The sequence below is a fragment of the Ovis aries genome, chromosome 16, assembly GCF_016772045.2.
Source record: "Ovis aries strain OAR_USU_Benz2616 breed Rambouillet chromosome 16, ARS-UI_Ramb_v3.0, whole genome shotgun sequence".
Lineage (NCBI taxonomy): Eukaryota > Metazoa > Chordata > Mammalia > Artiodactyla > Bovidae > Ovis > Ovis aries.
Window position 1 is genome coordinate 31,101,443 of NC_056069.1, and position 7,948 is coordinate 31,109,390.

Here is a 7,948-nt window from a genome sequence, read left to right on the forward strand (position 1 = left end):
CATTTTGTACAGCTCTTCAGAGTTCCTTTCCATCCATTCCAGATCGAATGCTGCACAATTCAAATCGATTTTCACTCAAACTCTTTAAATCTTCAATATGCTTCAGTTTATCTTTTAACAGTGTCAGAAGAGAGAATTGAGGGATATGCCAACTGTCCCCAGGAGCAATAAGCAACCAGGTATGAGCACCTGTTGAGCCCCTTGAGCTTGCTGGTTTCCTGATGCCTCTGGAGGTCATGGGTAAGTCCCTCTCAGATCCTGGCTCTGCAGATTTTGCAGTATGAGCTTTCAGACTTCACCTGAGTATTTCTTTTTCTGGACTGGGCCCAGAAACAGCCAGAATTGGACTGGATCTGCCTTAAAAACCAGATTGGGTCTGGGGGCAGAGTGGTTCTGACTGACCCTGGATCCAGTCCAATTTCTCAGGCTGAACAAACAGGTTAACTTTACCAAAATAATCTTGAATTCAAGTAGTCACAGTGGAGAACTTTTAACCTCGTAAGCTTATCCATTAATATTTATGAGATGCCCTGGAGAAAATGGGGTCTCAGCCAAACATTTGGCACAAAGAGTAGAGGAAAAATTATTTTTTCCTTGTCTACAGTTCATGGCACCAGAATGAGACCTGCTGGAATATCTCCAATTGCTCTAGAACCCTCAGACAGAATTCTGGGAAAACTGACAGAAACCTATAAAGGGTGAGAAGATCCTTACTCAAGTCAGCTCTCCGAGATTTCCATCTGGTACCTAGTTGAAAGAGAAAGGTAAAATTTCACATTAACCCTTTCTTTCCGAATTCAAATTGGCAGGCAAAATAGTTTGGAAGAATTAGATCTCTGAATTGTGAATCAAGAATTTGCTTTCAGGTATCCATTGGTTGTCAAGTCTTTGTCCACCAGGAACAGGTATTGCCATCCTGTTTGCCTCATTTTGTGTCCTGAGAACTTGGCTTGGCAACCATCAGGTTGACATGGCCAAATATATAGCTAAACATAAACATCAGTTGCATCCCATTAGTGGCTAGAACTGCACTCCCATTTGCAGCTAGGGTCCTGCCAGCTGTTGCCAGCTCTCAGTGGACTGATCTGAGTCTCTTTCTCTAAGCTATCCTTGAGAGTGAGTGACTCTGGATCTTGGGTGGGTGATGTGTTTTGCACCATTTGTGGGGATGTCTCTTGTGTCCAAAGTGTTGTTCAGCCCTGCCAGGCATATTTACTGCTTGTCCTGGCTGAAACTTGACAAGATATTTGAGAGAATTTTTTTAAGTAACTCTATGGTCAGAAGTTGACCAAATTAGAAGCTGATATTCAAAGCCTGATAAGAACTTTTTTTGAGGCTTTCTCCCCTAAGCTAAGATGAATGCATGTGCCCAGAGGGAAAGAAAAACATTATGAAACCTTTAGGGAAGGATTTACTAAAACATTCCAAAGACAGCAGCTCTGAATCTAGGACATAGGAAATTTTTAATTTCCATTTTAGTTGAAGATCTTCTCCTTTAAAGAAGCAAACTGAGATAATGTAGTTCAATGGGTGGAGCAGCCTCTTTACATTATTCAGTTTCTAACTCAATTCTTTGAGGAATGAAAATAACTGTACTTATCTTTCAAATCTCGTCTTTATAAGAACAGAAATATGGCTCTAAAAACAATTCAAAGTTCATCGGTTTTTTTAATATAAATATATTTATTTTAATTGGAGGTTAATCACTTTACAATATTGTATTGGTTTTGCCATACATCAACATGTATCCGCCATAGGTATACACGTGTTCCCCATCCTGAACCCCCCCTTCCTCCTCCCTCCCCGTACCATCCCTCTAGTTCATCTGTTTTTTAACCAATCTCAAAATCTCCATAGTCATTTCAAAGGCTTGTATTTATTGTAAAGACCCTGGAAAAGGACTCTTGGAAAAGACCGTGATGCTGGGAAAGATTGAGGGCAGGAGGAGAAGGGGACAGCAGAGGATGAGATGGTTGGATGGCATCACTGACTCAATAGACATGAGTCTGAGCAAATTCCGGGAGATAGTGAAGGAAAGGGAAGAATGGCATGCTGCCATTCATGGGTTGCAAAGAGTCAGACATGACTAAGTGACTGAACAATAAGACTTATGGGACAAAAGTCCCTCTTTGGAACTTGCATTCTTTCTCTGTATCTTTTGAGATGTAAGGTTTCTACTTGGTCTTCTTCAGTAATCAAGGTAATTCTTATCAGAAAAAGGAAGGGGGAAAAAGGAAAACCTACTTTGAAAACTAGGCCTTAAAAAAATCTGAAAAGTCTCTTCCACAAATACTAGTAAAAATTTTCACCATCTGAGAAGGTAAACTTATTCCACCTGCTAGAAACATGATTTTGGTCCAACTGTTCTTTTATAAACTAATAAGTTATAAATTATTTTACCTGTCTTATGGTTAAAAGTTTAAAACAAAACTCTTAAGATCTGTTAGCACATTTGTATGTTTATGTATGTCTGTGGTGGTTTAGGGAGAAGGCAATGACACCCCACTCCAGTACTCTTGCCTGGAAAATCCCATGGATGGAGGAGCCTGGGTAGGCTGCAGTCCATGGGGTCACTAAGAGTTGGATACGACTGGGCGACTTCACTTTGACTTTTCACTTTCATGCATTGGAGAGAAATGGCAACCCACTCCAGTGTTCTTGCCTGGAGAACCCCAGGGATGGGGGAGCCTGGTGGGCTGCCATCTATGGGGTCGCACAGAGTCAGACACAACTGAAGTGATTTAGCAGCAGCAGCAGTAGTGGTTTAGACACTAAGTCACGTCCAACTCTTGCGACCCCACAGACTGTAGCCTGCCAGGTTCCTCTGTCCATGGGATTCTCCAGGCAAGGATACTAGAGTGGCTTGCCATTTCCTTCTCCAGGGGATCTTCCCAACCCCAGGAATCGAACCTGGGTCCCTTGCACTGCAGGCAGATTCATTACTGACTGAGCTACGAGGGAAGCCATGGCGATGTGTATACATTATAAATGTGATTTTTTTCCACTTCCCAATGAGGTGTGTATATTTATGTGCTCAGTTACATCTGATTCTTTGTGACCCCTTGGACTGTAGTCCACCAGGCTCCTCTGTCCATGGTATTATCCAGGCAAGAATACTGAATGGGTTACCATTTCCTACTCAAGGGGGTCTTCCTGATACAGGGATTGAACCTGCGTCTCTTGCATCTCTTGCATTGGCAGGCAGATTCTTTACCACTAGCAGCATCTGGGAAGCCACCCAAATGGTACTGTAAAAATTAATTTGCAAAGAGATCTATTTAATTGGATTAAAGACAAGCATTTGTATAAATCAAGTATACTCTCAGAAATATAAAAACTAACACAATTATTTTTTAAATACACACAACCTATTTTTCAGTAAATTAGCTAGTTTATGCTTTTTGGTTTAATTAAAACAGGCATGTCTTTAGAGTTATCAGCATTAAATATAATACTTTTATTCTACATAGATTTACTAACAGTCAAACAAACTCATGTCATCTCTGTCACAGAATTAGTCAGCAAGAAAGTGAAAGTGAAAGTCACTCAATGGTGTCCAACTCTTTGCAACTCCATGGACTGTAGCCTGCCGGGCTCCTCTGTCTATGGGGTTCTCCAGGCAAGAACACTGGAGTGAGTTGCCACTCCAGAGGATCTTCCTGACCCAGGAACTGAACCTGGACCTCCTGTATTGCAGGCAGACTCTTTACCTTCTGAGCCAGAAAGATAACTTAAAATGATAGTTTTAATGTCTCATGAAATTTTTGTGACTAATCTAAACATAATTGTTAAGAACGAATAAATTAAATAGATGTAAGATAAAAGTTTATAAATGAAATTTCCAACTACAATTATGGTTTATGATATGTCTACTTAAAAACAGTTTCCAAACTCTTATCGGTAGCTTGAAATCTTAAAGCTCTACTGAAACCTGTTAAAAAGGTACATTCAGTGAAAATCTAGATAACTCCAAATACTGAACATTAATTATTTTGCATAGGTTTATGTACTTTTGGTTTCTTTTTTACAGTGGGACTAGAGAAATTTGTGTTTATTAATGAACATGCTTTATACCACATTGAAAAATTTACTCTAAGGAAGACTATACTGCTAGAAATTATAAAACATATGTATAAATTTGGCTAAAACTGAGGGCAATTGCCTCAAGGCACTCCAGCCTCCATGTGTTAAAATAGTCAAGTACAGGCCCTTTCTCAATACTGGGTTCTAGAATCATCAGTATTATACGTTGAGTTTGACTGATCCACTTTGCTAAATTCCTACCTTCCTAGTTTGCCTTCCACCCTTTACCTTCCTCAGAGAGAGAACACTGTCTGATAGTCTTTTCCTAGTTAAAATATTCTTTTCCTTGAGTGGTGCTCCTCTTTAGAAACAAATTCAGTTTGTCTCAGGATACCTAGACTGGTATCTATCTACACTAAAGCCCTTTCTGTCTTATGAGCCGGTGTTATTTAATCTATCACACATGTTGTTGCCAATTTGTGCCAAAGGCCTGAGTGGGGTTAGAATGCATGTTTTGCACCCCAAAATGTTTGAGCCCCCATACTAGGGTTAGTTGAGTGTTATGCACACCTTTGGTAGCACAATCTGCTGCTGCTGCTGCTGCTGCTGCTGCTAAGTCACTTCAGTCGTGTCCGACTCTGTGCGACCCCAGAGATGGCAGCCCACCAGGCTCCCCCATCCCTGGGATTCTCCAGGCAAGAACACTGGAGTGGGCTGCCATTTCCTTCTCCATAAGCCATTTCCATTTTAAACCATTTCTGGTATAAACAATCTTGTTGTAGAACCCATCTGGGCACTGTTCTCTCCATTAAAATGTTTCTTCAACATCATCCATGGATTGGCGCTGTTCTAGAAAATCCCACTCCTGATGCCAAATGATTGGCTTTTTCCTCACACCAACCAACTTTCCAACTCTCTGACACCAACCAAGTGTCCTACAATTTCACGCAAAACTATCCAGAGGTAGTGTCAGATGCCACAGGTGTAAGAACTCAGTCCCACAAGACTACTGTACTTCAGGCACCAGTGGTCAATGTCAAGTCCTCAGCTTACCATACTTCTGTCCAAATTGGTTACAAAGTCAGTGATTCCCACACATCATCCCCTCAGGGATGAACCCCTCAGGTTCAGTAACTTGCTACAAAGAAAGCTGAGAGGAAAGACAATGAAGGAGGAAGAAAATTACAAGAGATGGTATCCTGAAGCCAAGTGAAGAAAGGGTCTCAAGAAAGAGGGATGATTGCATGTGTAAAAAACCATTGATAGCACAAGAAAATGAAAGACAAATGATCACTAGATTAAACAATGGACATATGATTGGTAACATTTCTGAGAAATGCTTGTCTGGAGTGGAGGGGATAAAAGTCTGGTTGGAACAGGTTTGAGAAAGAATGAGAGGAGAAAAATAAGGGACCATGCTGCCCTTAAAAAAATGTGAAGTCAAGAGAGATTTAAGGAGGGTTGTTTGTTTTCATTTTTTAAGATAGAAGATAATATCAGCATATTGTTTTCCTGATGGGAATGATTGATTGCAAAGGGGGGAAATCAGAATTCAAGACATAAAATGGAAAACTACTGGCACTCTGTCCCTGAGTAGAGGAGAGGGAATGGGACTCAGAATACATTTAGAGAGCTTTGTTTTATCTATGGCCAGAGATAGCCACCATAGTAATAGGAAGGAGAGCACAGATACAAGAAGCTGAGAAAGTGCCAATGTGTGCTTCAGCAAGTCTCTTGAAATTGGTCTTTTCAAATGAAAAAAGAAAACCGTTAGTGGAAAGCACAGATTAGAGCGAGTGTTGGAAAGTTTAAAGAGAGAAAAGATGTTACATGCTTTACACAGGGATTCTCAGCCTTATTACTACAGATGCTTGTGGGATGATAATTCTTTGTGGGGCAGGGTGGGCTGTCCGTGCATCATAGGATGTTTAGCAGCACCCCTGATCTTTACCTATGAGATGCCAGTCATATTCCCTCCTCCAGGTTATGACAACCAAAACTATTTCCATATGTTGCCAATGTCCTCTGGGGGTGAAATCACCCTAATTGAGAACCATTGATTCTACTAAGTGATGGAGAGGGTGAATGGACTAGGGAAATGCAAACATTGTGGTCATCTTGAGGCTCACTTGAGGTTAGTGGTCACAGATGTCAAATGAGGCCAGGACCCTTGCTTTTGAGTGTTTTTCCAGCTGTGTTCAGCTGCACAGGATCGGAGCAGGCAAGTTAGCACAGCAAACAGAAAGAACCAAAGAGTTGAAGATAATATGCAAGTAAGTTATTATAACGATACAGTGTAAGTCAGATAAGGAGCAAATGAGGGATGTGAGACCATGGAGGGACAAGGAAAGAAGAGGGAAAAACAGATTATAGATCCCAGGTAGATGTAGGTGTCTGGGTACCAGAGGGTATGAACTGAGAAATTATGAGGTAATGCTTAGGGACAGAGATGCTTGGAACTCATATAACATATATATGTATATAACATTACATATATATATGTTATATATATATATACGTGTTATATATATATGTTATATATATGCATACTATATATTTATCATATACAATATTATATATATATACTATGTATCATTGTATAGCAATGTGTCCATGTGATCAGTAATAACCTTGAGCAGTTATAAATGAGTTCCAAGCATCTCTCTCCCTAAGCATTACCTCATAATTTCTCAGTTCATATCCTCTGGTACCCAGACACCTACATCTATCTGGGATCTATAATCTGTTGTTCCCTCATCTTTCCTTGATCCTCCATAGGAGAGCTGAACTGTAAAGAAGGCAGAACATCAAAGAATTGAGGCCTTCAAACTGTGGTGCTGGAAAAGACTCCTGAAAGTCCCTTGGAAAGCAAGGAAATCAAACCAATCAATCTTAAGGGAGATCAATCTTGAATATTCACTGGAAGGACTGATGCTGAAGCTGAAGCTCCAGTATTTCGGTTATCTGATGAAAACAGGTGACTCACTGGAAAAGTCCATGATGCCAGGAAAGATAGGGGGAAGAAGGGAAAGAGGGCAGCAGAAGATGAGATGGCTGGATGGAATCACTGATGCAATGAACATGAACTTGGGCAAACTCCAAGAGATAGGGAGGGACAGGGAGGCCTGGAGTGCTCCAGTCCATGGGGTAGCAAAGACTTGACATCACTGAGTGACTGAACAACAACAAATGAACAATTATTATAATCATCTCATAATAAGAGGATGAGAAATATTTAGCCCCATGCTTAGTCAGAAACTGTGCTGCAAATATCAAATTCAGTTCAGTTCAGTCGCTCAGTTGTGTCCAATTCGTTGTGACCCCATGGACTGCAGCATGCCAGGCCTTCCTATCTACCACCAGTTCCCCAGAGTTTACTCAAACTCACATCCATTCAATCACTGATGCCATCCAACCATCTCATCCTCTGTTGTCCCCTTCTCCTCCTGCCTTCAATCTTTCCCAGCATCAGGGTCTTTGGAAATGAGTGAGCTTTTTGCATCAGGTGGCCAAACTATTGGAGTTTCAGCTTCAACATCAGTCCTTCAAATGAATATTCGGGATTGATTTCCTTTAGGACTGGTTGGATCTCCTTGTAGTCCAAGGGACTCTAAGGAGTCTTCTCCAACACCACAGTTCAAAAGCATCAACTCTTCAGTGGTCAGCTTTCTTTATGGTCCAACTCTCATATCCATACTTGACTACTGGAAAAACAGTAGCCTTGACTAAATGTAACATCTCTGCTTTTTAATATGTTGTCTAGGTTGGCCATACTTTTCTCCCAAGGAGTAAGCCTCTTTTAATTTCATGGCTGCAGTCACCATCTGAAGTGATTTTGGAGCCCCCCCCCAAAAAAAAGTCTGACACTGTTTCCACTGTTTCTCCATTTGCCATTAAGTGATGAGACCAGATGCCATGATCTTCG